General features: G+C 44.3%; 1 protein-coding gene and 1 long non-coding RNA gene across 2 annotated transcripts in view; one reads left to right on the plus strand and one right to left on the minus strand.

The window, feature by feature from the left end:
* Positions 1–15,696, minus strand: part of FEM1C (fem-1 homolog C) — a 44,714-nt gene extending 29,018 nt beyond the window's left edge. Inside the window, exon 1 of the mRNA XM_065550339.1 lies at positions 15,069–15,696. The gene's annotated coding sequence lies outside the window, so the exon portion shown is untranslated. The remainder of the gene's footprint in view (positions 1–15,068) is intronic.
* Positions 1,329–21,187, plus strand: LOC135972396 (uncharacterized). Its single transcript, XR_010588834.1, has 3 exons — positions 1,329–1,453; positions 2,799–2,951; positions 21,052–21,187. It is a non-coding gene; the product is annotated as an uncharacterized LOC135972396 (long non-coding RNA).
* The last annotated feature ends 45 nt before the right edge of the window (positions 21,188–21,232 follow it).

Here is a 21,232-nt window from a genome sequence, read left to right on the forward strand (position 1 = left end):
GGCTAACGGGCACCCAGTGGAGCCGCGTGTGCTGCCTCCCGCGCCTGGAATACAGAAGCCGACCTGTGGTAGCATAGGTGCTAGAACTAGGGGAGTGGGGGGTGCTGTAGGACCCCCCCACCGCTTGAAGTGGTGACCATCATATACAGGGTTTACAGTTTGATTCAAAGGCTCTCGGCACCCCCACTATACAAATTGTTCCAGCACCACTAAGTGGTAGGGACGAGAGGGGTCTGGCAAGGCCATGCTCCATCCTAAGCCAATCACTGCACCTCTCTGCCTCAGTTTCCCCAGTCTGAAAACTTATTTCCCACTTTGTAAAGTGCTTTGAGAGCTACAGAGGCAACAGAAATGTAGGAGCTGAGCATCGTGTTTAGGGTGACCGTATTTCCCCAAAGGGAAAATGGGACACTGCACAGTGCTGGCCCAAGGCCCCCCACCAGGCCCAAGCTCCCCCTGCCTCCTGCATGCACGGGGCCAGCCCGAGGCCTCCCTTTCCCCTCCCCCTCATGCGGGACCCACCAAGCCACACCCCCGTGCCACCTGCCCACGCAGGGCTGGTCAGAGGTCCCCCTGTGTGTGTGGGGCCAGCCCAAGACTCCCTGCCACCCACCTGTGTATTTGTCCAGTTTGCTCTTGCCAACTGAACATCACTTGGCAAGAACAAATGGGTCAAATGCCCAGTTTTGCCAAAAAAGGTGGGATGGTCAGGACAGGCCTTAAAAAAGGGACTGCCCCAGCCAAAACGGGACGTATGGTCACTCTAATTGTGTTGGACTGTTCCCCTGGAGTTTTGCATAGTGGCTATCAGTGTGTTTAGCCACTATGTGAATCCAGGATTGCACTCAAGCAAGCCTGCATGCAGTAAGGGGACTGGATGGCTCAGGGGACTGGTGAGGTGCTGACTGTCAGCTTTGTTAGCAACCTTTGCAGGAGGCTGGATTTGAAAGAGCATAGAAAGTAAACTCTCTTCTTAGCCCTAGAAGTGGTTTTTTCACATTATGATTGGAGTATGTTAGTGGGGCAACATGGGGAAGTTTGCACTGCTGCTATCCATACTACTTGCTTCAGCAGCTCCTGGGGCTATCAATCTGGCACCTTTCATAGAATTAACTACACTTTAAAAAGTGAAGCTCTATTGTAATTCCAAATGGATGCTGCAATGCCAGCCGTGTTCTGAGACTTAGGGATGTTTATGAAAAAAGTAGGGAGGGAATTAGGGTGGCTGCTTGGACCTCTCCCACCCCTTCCTTTCCCTCTTCCCACAGAAACCATCTCTGATAGATACAGAAACATTGGCATTTACACATTCTCTTTCTCAATATTATCTATTGTGTTGATAGGCTACTACCTGTTCTGAGTTGTGCAGGTCTGTCCCATATCTTGGAAGATGCACTTGAAGGACATTTACAAATTCTGAATTTATTGTGGATAGGAAATCACGCAGGATGAGGTAATGCTATGATACAGTGGAATTTGTTAAACAGGATAAATCCCTAAAAATGCCAAACTTGGGTCCTCAGAATTCAGAAATGCTTGTTAGCCCTTAGGATAATGGCTAGCCTGATTTGTTTGCTCCATCAGAAATGGCCAGCTAACCTGGGACTTCTGAAGAATGCAGTGCTAGGAAAGAGAGATGGTCAGCTGTCTTGTGAACACACCCAGAACTTACCCTCCTGCCATTCTCGCCCTTTTGCATTTTCTCACACCAAGCAGCAGCAGAGGATTGTGTCAAGCGTTGGGGGATCAGAAGTAGAATAGAGGCCACAATGGCTCCATGTAGATTGTGCAGCCATTGGGCAAGGTAGAGTGGGGGCAGGGAACAAGATACTTTTTCCTCACTCAAGATGTAGAAGTATTTTCTTTTGAGAGCATTGAGAAGGGTAGAATTAGGGTGGCAGGTTGAGCCCCTTTAAGAATCTGAGAGGGACATGGTGCTAGGGCAGAGGTGAGGAAACAGAAGAGGGTCAGGAGCAGATACAGAACTAATCCTGCTTCCATTAGCTTCAGTGGGAATAGAATCAGGCCTATTCAAAATACAAGATTGCATTTGAACATAGGAATAGGGGCAACCCAGGTAATAACCAAATGTGTTATCTGTAAGCCACAGAAGGGATGGGGATAGATACATAGTAGTGATACCAAAAAAAGACCTATGAGAGACAACGGATGGACAGTAATGTAGATATCAGTTTGCAATGCAATATAGTGACAAAAAAAATACAATAAAAAAGGCAACATATCATAGACCAGGCTGATGTTAGTGCATTTGTATACAGCACTGGTGAGACCACACCTAGAATACTGATTACATTTCTGTGAACCCTGGAATTAGAAGGATTAAAACAAATTGGAGGGAATTCAGAGAAGAGCAGTTAAAATGATTAAAGGCCTGGTTGTATTAATGTATGAGGAAAGATTAGAAGAAGTAAATATCTACAGCTTGGTTAATTGCTAAAGTAGGGGTACGGGGAATATAGAACTGTCTACAAGATTGAAAGGGAGGGAAGGAATATTTAAGGTGATTCAGGGGTTTTCATGAGTAGTAATGGGATGAAATTAAGCAAAGGAAAATGTATGCTTAATATTAATGAACTTTTGGTGATGAGGATTGGATTTGGATTGGAATAGTTACCTAATAGTTTGTGGAAACCCACGGCTTTATTCATTTAAAGTTAGACTGTATATTGTACAGTCTAGATTGTAGATTGTATATACAAAGAATATACTGTAGGGAACAATTCTATGCTGGCAGGGAGATAAGATAACCTAATAGGTCTTGTCTTTCTAATTTTTAGAGTATTCCACATGATCACCTGGAGAAAATGTAGGACATAATCTTTCACACACTTCCTATTCCTCAGAGGCCCTGATCCAATAATGAGCTCTGCTTGGGAAGACCTCTGTGCTTGCATGAAACTCACTGTAGGACTGGGCCATTGTACACTGCTGTAAGTAGTCCTGTTGATGTCCGAGGGAATATTAATGGTGGTAAGTACTAGATCCAGCATTGCTTCACTGGATTGTAAGAAACTGTAGACACAGAACTGGCATTGTATAAATAAGACTGGAGGAATGTTGTGGCAAATTTCTGAGGGAAATAAAGGATTTGTCTTGATATTTTAGAAAAGTAATTGAAAAATCCTGAGTGCAGGCTTTGATGAATGAATGAATGAATGAATGAAAGAAATAAAATGGCAGTGGCAACCTGTGTGGAGCCCTTCTGCTATCCTTTTCTCCCATGCATAGTTCCTTTCCATACTTAGGCATCCATATATCTTTTTTAATTCTTTCAATAGCTTTATAAATGTAGTACTCATGAAAGTGAAGAATGTATAGGGCTGTAGGTATATTTCTGACAATCCTGCTAAATCCTGACCTGCATCATCCCCTGATATTCCATTCCTGAGCTTCCACGCTATTCTGTTGAGAGTGTACCTGACTTGCAATACCTGGCCTTCTATTTCTAGAAAATAGAGACAGTAATCATGCCAAATTGTATTAAAGTTACTGTGATCTGGATCCACTAGGATCTAGAATGGATCCTCCAAAGCCATTTTGCTGTATCTAATGTATTTTGCTGTTCTCCAGACTAATGTATTAGTCTATTGTACCTCAAGCCCTCCTAAAAACAGATTTGGGGTTACCACTTCACCCTTCAAGACCTCAGTTTAAAGTTTTATGAGGCACACTGTTGTGTTCTTTCCTCTGACATGCTCTCAGTATTCTGGCTATAGATAGGTGTTAGCAACAGCATGTGAAGTGATCATTTCCATCACTGCCACTGGGTTCCTTCTCACCCTGAGTTATTCTTGGTCTCGCATTTATTCATTCTCTAAATCAGGGGGTCCCTGATAATATGTACCACATATTAATAGAGAGTGTGTCTTGCGGATATGTACTGTTCTGTTTACAATTGCCAGACATCTCATCTCCCATTTATGATTGTATATTATCCCTGTGGCAACTACAGCAATCGGTTACATGAAAAGTAATATTAAAGGAAAATACTTAATGTATTTTTAGCTTCTTTTAATGTGAGTTAGCAGCTGGAAGTAAGTTTGTACCTATAACTCAAGAACGGAAAGGCTACAGGTATTGACAACATCCCAGCCGAACTGATTACATTCGGAGGAGAAATAGTAATAGATGTACTCACCAAGATCTGGCAAACCGGTGAGTGGCCCTCCATGTGGACACAGTCACTAATTATCACTCTGCCAAAGAAAGGCAACCTGCAATTGTGTCAAAATTACTGGACCATAAGTTTGATTAGCCATCCCACAAAGTGTTGTTGAAAGTCATATTGAACAGATTGAAGCCACAAGATGAGAATATCATTGCTGAAGAACAGGCTGGCTTTCGTGCTGGAAGAAGTATCACAGAATAGATTTTCAACCTTCGTGTTCTATGTGACAAGCACTTACAACACCAGCAGGACATCTACCACGTTTTGTTGACTTCAAGAAGGCCTTTGACAGAATATGGCACAAAGCTCTCTTGGCAACCATGAAGATATACAATGTTGGTCATAAGCTTATTCATACCTTTAAACAACTGTATGCCAAGGCCAGCAGTTAAGTTCTCATCAGTGGCACAATAGGAGAGTGATTTCACACCATTGTTGGAGTCCGGCAAGGCTGCCTTCTTTTGCCCACACTGTTCAACATCTACTTGGAGTGCATAATGACTGATGCCCTAGAAGATCACATATGCACAGTCAGCACTGGGGGGCGAACAATCTCAAATCTTCGGTTTGCTGATGACATTGACAGCTTGGCAGGTAGCAAAGATGAACTTGCCAACCTTATGAAATGATCGGATGAAACCTCCGCAAAATATAGTATGGAAATCAGTGCAGAGAAAACCAACCTGATGACAAACAAACATGACGGGATCAGCTCACATATCACTGTCAATGGACAAGAGCTGGAGACAGTGAAACAGTTCAAGTATTTGAGGGCAATCATCACCGATGAAGGATCAAAGGCAGAAATTCGGGCAAGAACTGCACAAACAACAGCAACAGTGGCAAAGCTAAAGCCAATTTGGAGGAACAAGAACATCTCCCTGGAATCCAGACTGAAATTGCTGCACGCACTAGTCAGCTCCATTTTTCTGTATGCACATGAGACATGGACCCTTACGGCAGAATTTGAATGGAAAATATAGGTAGTAGAGATGAGATACTTCCGTAAAATCCTGGGCATCTCCTACGTTGACCATGTCACTAATGAAGAGGTCCGCAACATTATCACCCAATGAGCTAGGTCATATGAAGACCTCCTGACAACCATGAAGAAGTGCAAGCTGAAGTGGTACAGCCATGTAACAAGATTCTCTGGCCTATTCAAGATCATCCTCCAAGGGACAGTACAGGGGAAGAGAAGAAGAGGTAGATAGAAGAAGAGATGGATTGACAACATAAAAGAGTGGACAGGAATGGACTTCGCAGAAACCAAAGCACTGACACACAATCGTCAGGGGTGGAGTTAATTGGTTGATTTATCATCAGTGATGGTGCCCCAATGACCAATGCAGTTATGGGAGTGATGATGATGATGATGACCTTCCCCAAAAGGCATACACTTGTTTAGTAGCAGAAGGCTTGTGTAATACACATTGTTGGGTTGTTCAAGTATACCATGTGAAACTGATGCTGCTCCACGTGAAATGGATGTTTCTGTGAAAGTACAAATAGGGCAGGTACATTGATGCTCTGAAAGGGAAACTCCAGAGTGTTGAAATTGTCTAATTAATCTACATTTCTGCTTACTATTCTGATGTCCGTAGTCAAACAGCATAAGATCAGTATTTTTTTTTTCCAGGAGATCCTGGAAGGTTTATTAACATAAATTGAGATTTTCAAAGCAAGCTAGGGAATTTAGACCCACATCTACCAGTAAAATTAATGGCTTCTCTAGACCAGGACTTGTTAGTCTTTTGAAAGCTGAGCCTCCACTATGATAAAATGAAAGCAATTCTGCACTTCCCCCCACCTAGTAACCCTAAACATGTGATGTAAAAGGCCTATTCATCTTAATTTATACATTTTCAATGCCCCCTCAACTACTCCTTTGCAGTCCCATTCTTTGGGAAATGCTGCCCTAGATTGCTATGAAAATCTCAACTATAGTATATGTCTAGCAACTCAACTTGCAGTTTGAATGCAGCAAATTTGGAGGCAGACAGCAGCACAGCATGATATTTTCATGTTGCTTGCCACATCAAGCACAAGAGGTATTTTGCCATAGTAAGGCAGGAATGTTTATGGACTACCAAACTGGCTTGTTTGGAATGTGTTGCTGCTTCTCTAAGGAGGAACCATGTAAGTTGATTGCATAGGCACTGGAACTAGAGTGCTGCTGCACTCCCTGGCTTGAAGTGGTTTCCACTATATACCGGGTTTATATACAGTTTGGTTCAATGGCTTTTGGCACCTCACTATATAAATTGATCCAGCACCCCTGGTTGTTTGACTAATTTTCTGCTGTGTTTGCAGCCTAGCCACACCCTTTTACCTTCAAAAGACTCTCCTACTGACTGTGGCATGGTCCTTGGTGCATTACAGAAGTGTAGCTGTCTGAGCAGTCTTGTACATCATGTCAGATTCCCTCTGCCTCCCACCCCTTACTTCATATGCAACACCCTCCTACACCTTCTCCTCTCCTTGCTCTCCAGCACAGTGAAGGGATATACCCCATAATGTAAATATAGAGATACAAAGCTCTAGGCATTAAATCTTCATGTTAAATCTAAGATTTTCATAGTGGGTAAAGAACCACACCCAACACCTCCTGCTTTCTAAATACAGAACAGACATTTTACTTACAATAGAATCTACCAGACTCGTCGTGATGCATGTGAGTATACACACCTCACCCCCTGGGCATTGGTACGGACCCCTAAATTAGTTCCACTGCAGAGAGTAATTACATAGCTGATTATTCAGGGAGCACAGTAAACTGGTAAAGAGCTTTAAAGGCTCAATAGGGTACATTGTGGTTGAAAGCTAGCACCCATGCAGTGTTATTCTGTTTTAGTTTAATTTTCCTGAAATAAACATCAGTAGAAGAAAAAAAAAAAGCTGGGGGAAGAGGGCAATATCAAAAAAATGTTCCATTTAGCATAAGAACCACATAGTATGAACACAGTGAGCAAAGAAAACAGAATACAACTGCTAGGCAACGATCTGGATTGAAACACTGCAGTTCCCGTAGAAGCTAATAACTGACTGAGAACGTTGTGATAGTATTTCAGTCCTTGGCTTCAGATGCAGATTGCTATAAGTGTCTTTATATTTTAGACATCTGCAGCTGTAACTGTCATTGGAAGTTTGCAAAAGCACAAGTGTTTAGTAATTTATACTAGTCATGACCTCTCACACTGTCATACTTACTAGTGTCTCTCATATTCCTAGCAAAAAATCAAAATTCACAGCAGTCGGTTGTGTGCACGCACCAAGGTGGGTAGTAGTATATATGGAAATGCAGTGTGTGTTCAGAGCTCACATGCAATGGGCTGTTTTGGCTCATTTCTGTTTACTGTTTAGTTTTCTGCTCATATTTCCTGTTTTGAATCATCTGGGAGTAGCTATCTGGAAGTGAGCATGTGACCAGTTAGCCCATGGACCTGTCTGGGAGTAGCTGCCTGTTAAATTATTAATAAAAACTTGCCTGTTAATCTGCTGTGTGATGACTTAAACCTGTCTCTAGAGCAGCATTTCTCAAAATGGGGGTTCTGACCCAGAAGGGGGTTGCAAGGCTATTGTGGTGGCTGGGTGGGGGTCGTGAGATGGTATAGTATTGCCACCCTTACTTTTGCGCTGCTGCTGATGGTGGTGCTGCCTTCAGAGCTGGGGGGGCGGAGAGCTCAGAAAGCAGCACCAACACCAGCAGCTCCATAGAAGAAAGGGTAGCATGGCATGGAATTTTTGAGGGGTGGGGGTCATCACAGCCTGAAATATTTTCAGAGGGGGTCCCAGCAAAAAAGTTTGAGAACCCCTGCCCTAGAGAAACTGAGAGTAGGGGTAGATAGGGTAGCTATGTTCAGAAGCATAGCTGCATTCTGGCTTGAGAAGCATCAGCAACCCCAGTGTTTGTAGGTGTCATGTGGTCCAAATACTGATGTTCTGGTTGGTCCTCTGAGGCCAAATATACTGCTGTAGAGCAGGGAGAACGATAGTTGGATCTTCTACTTATAGAGGAAGTTATGCTGGCATCAGTTCATAAAAAGCCCAACAGGCCATCTGGAATGAGTGAAGGAATGAATATAGAAAGGACTTGCAACATCCTGTTTGTACCATTCCTCTCTCTCCCAGTTTCTATCCCTCCCCTCTGTCTCACTATCTGGGTGCCTAAGGCAGGTTGGCCCAGTTTCTTCTCCAGCAGTAGCAATCATCAGAGACGCTGATGTCATTCTCATTCTGACTTAACTGCCTATTGAGTTGTGCCTATCCTTTGTCAAAGAGAGTTGTAATCTGTGAAATCCTCCTGGATTTCTATCTTCTCTAGCATTCTTGGGTGGCAGTGGTGTCCATAAATTCCTTTTACTAGCTGCATTTGACTAAGGAGTTACAACTTTTACTCTTATTTAGGCCTTGCAGTAGTTATTTATTTTGTCAACTCTTCCTTTATCCAGGTTATGTAGGTGATGTAGTATGTGAATGCCTACTCTGTGCTCTCCAAATTGGATTACTAAAATGAACTCTATATAGGGCTACTCATGAAGACCCCTCAGAAGCTTTAGTTACAGCAGATTGCAGCTGTTTGCTTGCTTTGTAGTGCTACCTGTAGGGAGCTTATTAGTGCCATAGATTACATGGGCTCTCATTTTATATCTATAAATCCTTTGGGTGTTGGCTATTCAGAGATTGCCTCTTTCCTTATGTATCATCCTGACAATATGTATCAGATGAGGTGCTCCTAACAGGCTCAGAGTTGAGTTCTTAGGGACTAGTGCAGGGGTCGGCAACGTTTGGCACGCGGCTCACCAGGGTAAGCACCCTGGCGAGCCGTGTGCCAAACGTTGCCGACCCCTGGACTAGTGGCAGTGCTGAAATGCATTCTCAGTGGAGGGCCCTTGGCTCTGGAATTTGTTTCCTTTATTGGTCCCACAGAGCTAGAGTCTGTTGATATTCAGGGAGCAATGGAAGGCTTATGTATTTACTCTGCCTTTTGTCTTAGTGATGGATGGGGCTAGGGTGAGATAGTAATGAGGACAGTTCATGTTATGCCATTTGTTGATTTGGTTGATAGGTATTTTCTACATGCTCCCAGAAGTTTTGTAATGGGTATATTTTTAGAAAAGAAACAACCAACTAAATAGCCTAGTCATGTTAATTATAGCCTTAGCACTTTGTTAGCCCTTTAGGAAAATTAAAATGCATCACTTATAATCTATAGTATAGTCAGTCAAAATATATAATTATACAGACAATATAATTACACTTGGATAATGTGGGTCTTTGTTGGGCTTTTCTTCATACAGATACTACTTTCATCTCCCTACCATAAAAATCTCTATGTACCTTTTTAATACCACATTCAGCACTAGGGTATCTGAGCATCTTATAGCATTGTGCTGGCATTAGAATGTGTCCGACCCGAAAGTGGTGCTGAACAGGAATCATAACAGAATTTCAGCTTACGACAGACAACAGAAGTTTGATTTGGCTGAAGTCAGTAACACTAACTCCCAGCCAGACATTCACTTAATTGTCAGGAACAAGATGGGTGAAGTAGTATCTTCTATTGGACCAACTTCTGTTACTGAGAGAAAAGCTTTTGAGCCACACAGAGCTCTTCTTCAGGTCTGGAAAAGGTACTCCAGCATCACAGCTAAATGCAAGGTGGAACCGATTGTTTAGCAGAAGTAGATAGTACGTATTCTGAGGGACCATTCAAGGTCGAGTGGCCCATAACCACCTCTGCAGTCAGAAGACATTCTCTCACCAACAGAAGTTGGTCCAGTAAAAGGCATTACTTCACCCACCTTGTCTGTCTAATATCCAGGGACTGATACAGGCAGTCATCAGCTGGATACCACACTGAGGCTTTAGCTACACTACAGAGCTTTTAGCGACATGGCTGTGTTGCTAAAAGTCAGGCAGTGTAAATGCTGTTACTTCCACCCCCTACGAGCGGGGTTTGTGTTGTCGACAGGAGAGCGCTCCTACCAACAAGAAGCCATTTACATTGCCATTTGCTGCGGCAAAACTTTTGTCTTTCAGGGGGGGCTTTTTTAAGCACCTTTGAATGACAAAAGTTTTGTCGTTCAATTGGCAGTGTAGACAAAGCCTAAGACCTTGTCTACACTACAGAGTTAAGTCAACTTAAGTTACTTCGACGATCATATGTGGTGTTAATTACATTGGTTGTGCATGTCCTTGTGTTGGTGGAGTGCGTCTACAGTCAGTGCTCTTGCATCGAGAGAGAGAGTATTGCATCGTGGATAGTTATCCTACTGTGCAACTTGCCACGCTCTGCTACTGGGAGATATGGGAACAGATCACAGTACATCGTGGTCCCATGATGCAGTTCTTTCTGTCCCATCATTCCATGGGCTTCCAACTTTGTTTTGCACTGTTTTTGAACAGCCCCTGTAAACTGTGCACCTGCCATCTCTGCTTGAAAGCATGGATCCTGAACTGCTGACCAGTCTGGTGATGAGTGTTATGAACACAACATGGCTGGTCTTGCAGTATTTCATGAGCTGGGAAACAGAAAGTGAATCTGTGGTGCCTGCTCTGCTGTGTACAACAGAAAGAAAGAATTCAAAATTGCTGCTGGCATTCACAGAGCAGTTGCACACAGGGTGGACCGTGGGTACTGGATTCAGGAAACAGGCACTGAGTGGTGGGATTGCATTGTGATGCATGTATGGGATGACAAGCAGTGGCTGCAGAACTTTCGGATATACAAAGCAACTTCTGGGGACTGTGGGTGGAGCTCACCCCTGTCCTGCGGTGCAAGGACACCAGAATGAGAGCTGCCCTCACTGCGGAAAAGCAAGTGGTGATCGCAGTGTGTAAGCTGGCAAATTCAGACTGCTGCCAGTCAGTTGCGAATCAGTTTGGAGTTGTAAAGTCCACTGGGGGGGTTGCGGTGATGCATGTGTGCAGGGCTATTAACCACCTCCTGTTACAGACTGTGACTCTGGGTAGCGTGCAGGAAATAATTGATGGCTTTGTGGCAATGGGATTCCTTTACTGCGGTGGGGTGGCATACCTATTCCAATTTTGGCCCCAGACCATCATGTGATGGAGTACATCAACCAAAAGGGCTACTTCTCCATGGTCTTCCAGGCACTGGTGGATTGTTTCACTGGGGCCATTTCACTGACATCAATGCAGGTTGGTGGTCAGGGAAAGTTCATGATGCACATATCTTTAGGAACACTGGACAGTATAGAAAGGTGCACGCTGGGACTTCCTTTTCAGACCAGAAGATTCCAGTGGGGGATGTGCAAATGCCCATAGTGATCCTGGGAGATGATGCCTATCCCATGCTCCAGCAGCAAGGAGTGCTTCAACCACAGGCTCAGCAGGTGCCAAATGACTGCTGAATGTGCCTTTGGCTGATTAAAAGGTTGCTGGCACTGCCTTTTTGTCAGGTTAGACCTCAATGAAGAAAATATTATGATGGTCATAGCAGCCCGCTGTGTTCTGCATAACATTGGTGATGCAAAGGGGAAAAGTTTTCCCAGTGGTAGAGCGCTGATTTGGAACAGCCAGATACCAGAGCAGTTAGAGGGGCTCAGCGTTGGGCTATTTGAATCAGGGAGGCTTTGAAGGAGCATTTTGACAACAATTCCCAGTAGCGTGTCGTTATGTGATGCATTTAGCCAGGCAATATTTACTTATCACCTTAAATGAATCTAGTAATGCTTGCTTCCTGAGCTTTAATTGTAGTGAGCAAATGTTCCTACCTATAGCCACTGTGTTTGAATTTTATCAGCAACTACGGTGTGCATTAAACAAATAAGGATACATTTTTATTTAAAGGATAAAACATGTTTTTTTTTTTTTTTTTGGCAAAACGGGGGACATGGCAATGATGAACGGTCTCTCTCCGTTAAGGCTCTCACAGCTGTGTGTAACTCCAGATTCATAGATTCTAGGACTGGAAGGGACCTCGAGAGGTCATCGAGTCCAGTCCCCTGCCCACATGGCAGGACCAAATACTGTCTAGACCATCCCTGATAGACATTTATCTAACCTACTCTTAAATATCTCCAGAGATGGAGATTCCACAACCTCCCTAGGCAATTTATTCCAGTGTTTAACCACCCTGACAGTTAGGAACTTTTTCCTAATGTCCAACCTAGACCTCTCTTGCTGCAGTTTAAACCCATTGCTTCTTGTTCTATCCTTAGAGGCTAAGGTGAACAAGTTTTCTCCCTCCTCCTTATGACACCCTTTTAAATACCTGAAAACTGCTATCATGTCCCCTCTCAGTCTTCTCTTTTCCAAACTAAACAAACCCAATTCTTTCAGCCTTCCTTCATAGGTCATGTTCTCAAGACCTTTAATCATTCTTGTTGCTCTTCTCTGGACCCTTTCCAATTTCTCCACATCTTTTTTAAAATGCGGTGCCCAGAACTGGACACAGTACTCCAGCTGAGGCCTAACCAGAGCAGAGTAGAACGGAAGAATGACTTCTCGTGTCTTGCTCACAACACACCTGTTAATACATCCCAGAATCATGTTTGCTTTTTTTGCAACAGCATCACACTGTTGACTCATATTTAGCCTGTGGTCCACTATAACCCCTAGATCCCTTTCTGCCGTACTCCTTCCTAGACAGTCTCTCCCCATTCTGTATGTGTGAAACTGATTTTTTCTTCCTAAGTGGAGCACTTTGCATTTGTCTTTGTTAAACTTCATCCTGTTTAACTCAGACCATTTCTCCAATTTGTCCAGATCATTTTGAATTATGACCCTGTCCTCCAAAGCAGTTGCAATCCCTCCCAGTTTGGTATCATCCGCAAACGTAATAAGCGTACTTTCTATGCCAATATCTAAGTCATTGATGAAGATATTGAACAGAGCCGGTCCCAAAACAGACCCCTGCGGTACCCCACTCGTTATGCCTTTCCAGCAGGATTGGGAACCATTAATAACAACTCTCTGAGTACGGTTATCCAGCCAGTTATGCACCCACCTTATAGTAGCCCCATCTAAATTGTATTTGCCTAGTTTATCGATAAGAATATCATGCGAGACCGTATCAAATACCTTACTAAAGTCTAAGTATACCACATCCACAGCTTCACCCTTATCCACAAGACTCGTTATCCTATCAAAGAAAGCTATCAGATTGGTTTGACATGATTTGTTCTTCACAAATCCATGCTGGCTGTTCCCTATCACCTTACCACCTTCCAAGTGTTTGCAGATGATTTCCTTAATTACTTGCTCCATTATCTTCCCTGGCACAGAAGTTAAACTAACTGGTCTGTAGTTTCCTGGGTTGTTTTTATTTCCCTTTTTATAGATGGGCACTATATTTGCCCTTTTCCAGTCTTCTGGAATCTCTCCTGTCTCCCATGATTTTCCAAAGATAATAGCTAGAGGCTCAGATACCTCCTCTATTAGCTCCTTGAGTATTCTAGGATGCATTTCATCAGGCCCTGGTGACTTGCAGGCATCTAACTTTTCTAAGTGATTTTTAACTTGTTCTTTTTTTATTTTATCTGCTAAACCTACCCCCTTCCCATTAGCATTCACTATGTTAGGCATTCCTTCAGACTTCTCGGTGAAGACCGAAACAAAGAAGTCATTAAGCATCTCTGCTATTTCCAAGTTTCCTGTTACTGTTTCTCCCTCTTCACTAAGCAGTGGGCCTACCCTGTCTTTGGTCTTCCTCTTGCTTCTAATGTATTGATAAAAAGTCTTCTTGTTTCCCTTTATTCCTGTAGCTAGTTTGAGCTCATTTTGTGCCTTTGTCTTTCTAATCTTGCCCCTGCATTCCTGTGTTGTTTGCCTATATTCATCCTTTGTAATCTGTCCTAGTTTCCATTTTTTATATGACTCCTTTTTATTTTTTAGATCATGCAAGATCTCGTGGTTAAGCCAAGGTGGTCTTTTGCCACATTTTCTATCTTTCCTAACCAGCGGAATAGCTTGCTTTTGGGCCCTCAATAGTGTCCCTTTGAAAAACTGCCAACTCTCCTCAGTTGTTTTTCCCCTCAGTCTTGATTCCCATGGGACCTTACCTATCAGCTCTCTGAGCTTACCAAAATCTGCCTTCCTGAAATCCATTGTCTCTATTCTGCTGTTCTCCCTTCTACCCTTCCTTAGAATTGCAAACTCTATGATTTCATGATCACTTTCACCCAGGCTGCCTTCTACTTTCAAATTCTCAACGAGTTCCTCCCTGTTTGTTAAAATCAAGTCTAGAACAGCTTCCCCCCTAGTAGCTTTTTCAACCTTCTGAAATAAAAAGTTGTCTGCAATGCAGTCCAAGAATTTGTTGGATAGTCTGTGCCCTGCTGTGTTATTTTCCCAACATATATCCGGATAGTTGAAGTCCCCCATCACCACCAAATCTTGGGCTTTGGATGATTTTGTTAGTTGCTTAAAAAAAGCCTCATCCACCTCTTCCACCTGGTTAGGTGGCCTGTAGTAGACTCCTAGCATGACATCTCCCTTGTTTTTTTACCCCTTTTAGCCTAACCCAGAGACTCTCAACACTTCCGTCTCCTATGTCCATCTCTACCTCAGTCCAAGTGTGTACATTTTTAATATATAAGGCAACACCTCCTCCCCTTTTCCCCTGTCTATCCTTCCTGAGCAAGCTGTACCCATCCACACCAACATTCCAATCATGTGTATTATCCCACCACGTTTCAGTGATGCCAACAATGTCATAGTTGTATTTATTTATTAGCACTTCCAGTTCTTCCTGCTTATTCCCCATACTTCTCTCATTTGTATATAGGCATCTAAGATACTGGTTTGATCTTTCCTCCCAGTTTTGTCCTGACCCTCCTTTCTCTCTGCCAATATAGCCCACACTCCCTCTCGTTTCCAACCCATCTCCCCGGTCTCCATGTTCCCCACTTACCTGTGGGCTTTGCTCACCTGTCCCCGTCGAACCTAGTTTAAAGCCCTCCTCACTAGGTTAGCCAGTCTGTGTCCAGATAGGGTCTTTCCCCTCCTCGAAAGGTGAACACCATCTCTGCCTAGCAGTCCTTCCTCAAATAGCATCCCGTGGTCTAGGAAGCCAAAGCCCTCCTGGCGACACCATCTTCGCAGCCAGGCATTCACCTCCATGATGCATCTGTCTCTGCCTGGGCCCCTACCTTTGACAGGAAGAATTGAAGAGAATACCACCTGCGCTCCAAACTCCTTCACCTGTACTCCCAGAGCCCTGTAGTCAGTCTTGATCCGCTCAGTGTCACACCGCGCAGTATCATTTGTACCCACATGGATGAGTAGCATGGGGTAGTAATCAGAGGGCTGGATAATCCTCGACAATGCCTCCGTAATGTCTCGGATACGGGCTCCCGGCAGGCAGCATATCTCCCGAGATGAAATGTCAGGGCGACAGATGGGCGCCTCCGTCCCCCTCAGCAGAGAGTCTCCGACCACCACTACCCTACGTTTCCTATTCGCACTGGTGGCAGCAGACCTCCCAGCCTTAGGGGTACGAGGCTTCTCCTCCTTTACTGTAGGGGGTGATTCCTTCTTTCCTGTATCAAGAAGAGCATAACGGTTACCTATTACCACGGCAGGAGGGTTCGGAGCAGGGGTGGAGCACTGCCTGCTGCCAGAAGTAACCAGCTGCCAGTGTCCACCCTGAGCCATCTCCTCCTCCACCAGTGGTGTATCAGCAGTCCTGTGTACTGGGACAGCTACCTCAGCTGTCTCCACATGGACACTGTCAAGGAATTGCTCGTGGATTCGGATGCTCCTCAACCTAGCCACCTCCTCCTGTAGCTCTCCCACCTGCTGCCTGAGAGATTCCACCAGCAGGCACCTCTCACATTGGATGGTCCCCCCAGCCTGGATATCAGTAAGTGGAAATTGCAAGTTACAGTCTCTGCAAAACCACACCAGGATCTGGGTAGAAGCATCCATGCTCAGGTGCTCTGTCTGGCTACAGGCACAGGTGGAGGAGACAGAAGCAGTGCTGGCACAGGTGTTGCAGGTCTTCCTAACCATCGTAAGCCTCCCTCTGTCAAACTCCCGTCTGCAGCCCCCTGACCGCTGAAAGGGTTGTTTAAGCAAGAAGTTTTGAATGTAGTTGGTTATAGGTTTTAAGGGAAATAGAGAGAAAACAGATAGAACCGGCAAGGGACCCTCGCCCCCTTCCTGCTCCCCTTCCAAACTCCCTTGCGAAACTCCCTGTTAGCAGCCCCTGTTCGCAAAATTTCAAGATTTCATCATGAAACCACTCTCTAGGGGTGGAGTGCAAGGGATATGGCGACAGAGTGGGAACATGCAAGGAAGGTGTTGAGGGAGTATGAGGAGGGCATGGAACAGCGTTATGTATTGGCTGCAAGGGGAGTCATGCACGGATGTGTTCAGCCTGCAGCGCTATGAGGGATTTGAGCATCTGAGTAGCTTTACCATCTGCTCCTGCCCAGTCTCCTTTCCAGGCTACCCAGCCTGAGTTTTTCATTAACTGTCTCCCTCCATGCTCTTGTTTCACTATGTGCTGGATCTGTTGACTGCAGCACTTCTCTAAACATATCCTCCTTATTCCTCCTGGTTTGCCTCCTTGTCTGACGGAGGTGCTCCACCAGTATATAGGAGTTAGTCCTCGAGGGCACATTTGCAGAAGCCAAAGAAACAATGAACAGAGACAGTATTGAGTACATTCAAAGCCATGAATCACCAAAGTCACATACACCTCTTTTTCATTGTCCCTTGGCTAGCACACAGGTCAGCAAGAGTCCCAAATATGGTAGGGTGGGGGGAGGATTAGAAAGCATGAATGGGCAAGAAGGGACACAGGGTCTGAGTGGTTGGCAAAGAGGCTCACTACACGCACCTAGGGAGAGTATTCTGAATATCGGCACCCTTTTCCACAGGCTGGGGTAAGCAAACCAGGTATCTCACTCGAGGGTAACCCCGGATGCAAGGGTGCATCTCCTGCATGCATGCGGCTTCAGACCAGGTCCGTATGCTGCTCACCTGTGTGTCGCTTTGGTCCCTGCAGAAATAATTTCCAGTTGGCGTGGCAAAGTTTCCTACATCGGGGAGAGAAACAAGGCAGCTTTGCAAACCTTTAGCAGAGGATTACAGAGTACCTACATGGACGTTTCCTGGAGATCTCTATGGAGGACTCCCAGGACATCCCTGTGTACATTAACAAACTTTTCTGCCAAGCCCCCACTGCGTAGCTGCATAGGCTCTGTTAATTTCTATCCCTTGTCCCTCTTCTACCATATAACAAGTAAATGAGACCTCAATCTCCTATCACTGTGCAGTATCAAAGCAAAATGCATGCTTACCAGAGCTTGCCTCTGCTGCTTTGTGTGTGCTAGAGCTGGAATGCTGGGATTGGCTAGACCCCTCCAGAGTCAAAAATAGGCACTGGCTTGCCACGCCACGAGATAACCCTATTGCATGTCCTACTTCCTCCTCCACTTCCTTGTCTACCATTTTGTCCTCAGGGTTGACTCCACTAGTTGTTGCCTCCAGTCCCCTGAAGTATTCATGGGGCTTCTGGTGGTGGTGGTGGGGTCACTGCCCAGGATGGTGTGCAGCTCCTCGTAGAAGCAGCATATCTTTAGTACTGCACCAGAACAATGGTTGATGTCCCTTGCCTTCTGGTACGCCCACCTCAGCTCCTTGATCTTAGCATGGCACTGCTGCGGGTAACTCTCATGTCCCTTCTTCTACATGCCACAAGCAATCTGCCCGTAGATATCAAAGTTCCTACGGCTTGAGCAAAGCTGCAACTGCACAGCTTCCTCTCCCCACAGACCCAAAAGCTCTGGTGTACTCCATGACGGAGTGCGTCTGTTGTGGAAAGCCAGCAGCATCAGCTGGGACGATGTTGTATGAACAGTCCATGCTGAGCAAATGGAAAGAGGAATTTCAAAAATTCGCGGGCCTTTAAACGGGAGAGAGGTGCATGCAGGGCAGCAGAGTTCAAGCTGCTGACCAGAGAGGTCATAATGGGCATTGTGGGACACCTTCTGAAGGCTAATTAGGGTGACATAAACAAGCACAGTGTCTACACTGTTGCTGTGTCGCTCAAACTATGTTGCAAAAAGTTCTGTGCCTCTCGTCAAGGTGGTTTTATTTTGTTGTCATAGTGGGGAGTTACATGGTTGGATGAGCATTTCAGTGCGTACACCTCCACTGTTTTGTTGATGAAAGCTGACTTTTGTCGACAAAACTGTAGTGTAGACAAGGCCTGAGTAGAACCTGGTAAGATGGCAGATTGTGATCAGCTACATGCTCCCTTTGGGCTACAAAGGAACTGCAGGATTTAGGAGTCTCCACAAATTTGGTAGGGCATGGAATGGCAGCATACAAGTTGTCCCATGGAAGCTTGCAGAGGTAGCGAGAGGGTCATTTTTATTTAGGGTCACTATCTAGTTTTCTTTACATTCTTTTAAAAACACAAGACAGTACCACGTGTTGTGGGAATGTCTTCTGGTTAAACATGCAGAAAGAAGTTGACACTAGAATTAAAATAAATTTTGGACTTTAGCAATCAAACATCAGCCAAGAACTACGTTAGAATATTTACCCTTGAATTTGGGCCTTTTTCCAGCATAGTGTTCATGGTTTCTGAGAGCAGCCACAAAGCGAATGATTTTACAGATGAAAATAAATCATGGCACCGACTAGAACAATAATGTTTTGACTTCTTTGACCTAGCGGCCAAAGGGTTACTTTCTCCACAGGGACCAACTACCTGAGTTTAAAGAAATCTGAGCTCCATTTTTAGAAACATTTGACTAAGGAACTCCAAGGCCCGGGGGCCAGTCCAGACCTCCTTCCCCTTCCTGCACCGCCTTAACTCTTTCTCCACCTTCTTTTCCCCCTGCTTTCATACTTTCCTTCCTGCCTTGTGTGTGTTTCCTCCCATAAATTGCAAAGCATTAAATTATTTGATTTCACAGTTTAGTATTAACGTTGGTGCATACACATATTAACGGTATGCTGTACATTACAGATGGTAACTTTAATTTTAGAAAAGAAAAAAACCCAAAATTGTCTATTGTGATTTTTCCATTGAAAAGTAAAAAATTAAAAAACCTTAATAAAAACCAGACAGTAATTAAATCAAATGAATCAATGTACACAGAAGAGCTCTACCAACCTTTCACAATTAAAATCCTCCTCCTTTGATCCACCCAATCCTTTAAGGAAAGTAGATAGGACTTGTACCCTGCACTGTAAGGCAACAGAACAGGGTTCTGTTCATGCTGATCCCAGTTTTGTTTCATAACCCTAAACCCAGTCTTTACACACTCTCCACTCAGCTGTCTATCTGATGCTGCCAGCTGCTCTAGTTGTTGCTGAGCAGTTGTAGTCAACATTGTCTGCATTGGACACTGTACTAGGTCACTAAGGAATTTCAGGGATTCTTCAGCGGCTAGGAAAATCCCCAGGGGACTGGAGCAAGACTTCTTCTGGAGACCTTACCAGACCTTAGAGAGGCCTGACTGACAACATTTCAACCTAGACAAATGGTATTTAGTCATTTCGGAGTGTTCACCAAAGCTGAGTATCAGCCTCTATACAGCTTTAGTACCTGATCAGTCAGCAGGGGCCTCTTGCGAAAGTAAAAAATGGTTTTGGTACACAATATAAATGACGAGAGATTCATAGCCAATAAGAAGTTTCACCCTGTTGTCAGAGTCCCTGACATCATAAATATCACATAATGAATAAATAGGCCCTGATCCTCAGCTGTACTAGGGGCACCTTGCGTAACTCTATTGGTGCAAAGCAGCCCAAAGCTAGTGCGCTACAAAACCACTGTAGCAGCTCTTACATCACAGCCTGCTAGCTGGTTAGTGTAGGTGCATGGCCAGAGCTTCCCATTGTCTTGGTGATTCCTAGCTGCCATAACAGCCCCTGAAGGCTACTGTATTGGCTGTATTTTAGAGCAACCCAAAGGCTGCTTTAATATAGGTGCACTTGGTCTGTCTGTGGCAAAGGCCTAGGATCAAGGAAGCATGAAAGTAGCTAATGGGGCCACCAGAACTACAGGTGGTGTAGAGGCAGAGGGCCCTATGGGGATCTGATGGGTTTAGAGTGCATATACCTCCTTCTCCCCATGGGGGCAAATCCCCTTCTCAGCAAGATGATGTTGCAAGGGAGCGACGTGAGGGAGTGCATATGGAGATTTCCTCCCCAATTTCACCTCTCTTTGGTTTTACCACACGATAGGCTGATGTGGCCTGATCGTGCATAGCATTTATATATATTATGTTCAAAGCACTGTACAGACATAACTAATTCTCATAACACCTTTGTCAGGAAAGTGTGCACGTATTAGTCTCATTTTACAGAGAAGGAAATTGAGGCAGCAGGAGAAATTGCTTCTCTGAAGTCACGCAGCAAGTCAGTGAGTGGCACAGCCAGGATTAGAACACAGGGTCTCCTAACCTCCAACCGCAATTGGACAGATATTGTGCCAAGGATCAAATCCTACTGTTTTTTTCTCCTCGGTGAGGGACAAGTGATTTTGATCAGAAGTTCATGGTCACCACTTGCACAAAACAAGTGATTTCAGAGAATGAAACATGGACACAGAAATGGGTATTAAAAAATATTAAAATACCCAAATGTCATGCTTGCCCTTTCATTAGGGACAGCAAAGACTTTACTACTGAATTAATACTTCCTTCTCTCCCCATCAACATTACACAAGTGCACTTAAATCTGACTTAATCAAACAATTGAATCATAGGCATTAATCCTATCATGTAAAGGAAAAACACATACCAGTGTAAATCCATTTTAATAAATCTGGGAAGATATGCCTAAGAACTGGGATACTGGAAGTGTTTTAAACTTAAATAACTCAAAATAATTTAACTTCTAAAATTTCTCCCTTTCTTCTTTTCCAACAGGAATGCATGATTCTTATCTCTAAGAGAGACCAGGTGGGTGAGGTAATATCTTTTAGCTAACTTCTGCTGATGAAAGAGAAGCTTTTGAGCTACAGAGAGCAATTCTTTAGGTACATTTTATCTCTAAGATCTTCACACAGTTTCCCAAGTTTCATCTCTCTATGCATCACTTTGCCAGTTT

The sequence above is a fragment of the Chrysemys picta genome, chromosome 6, assembly GCF_011386835.1.
Source record: "Chrysemys picta bellii isolate R12L10 chromosome 6, ASM1138683v2, whole genome shotgun sequence".
Classification (NCBI taxonomy): Eukaryota; Metazoa; Chordata; order Testudines; family Emydidae; genus Chrysemys; species Chrysemys picta.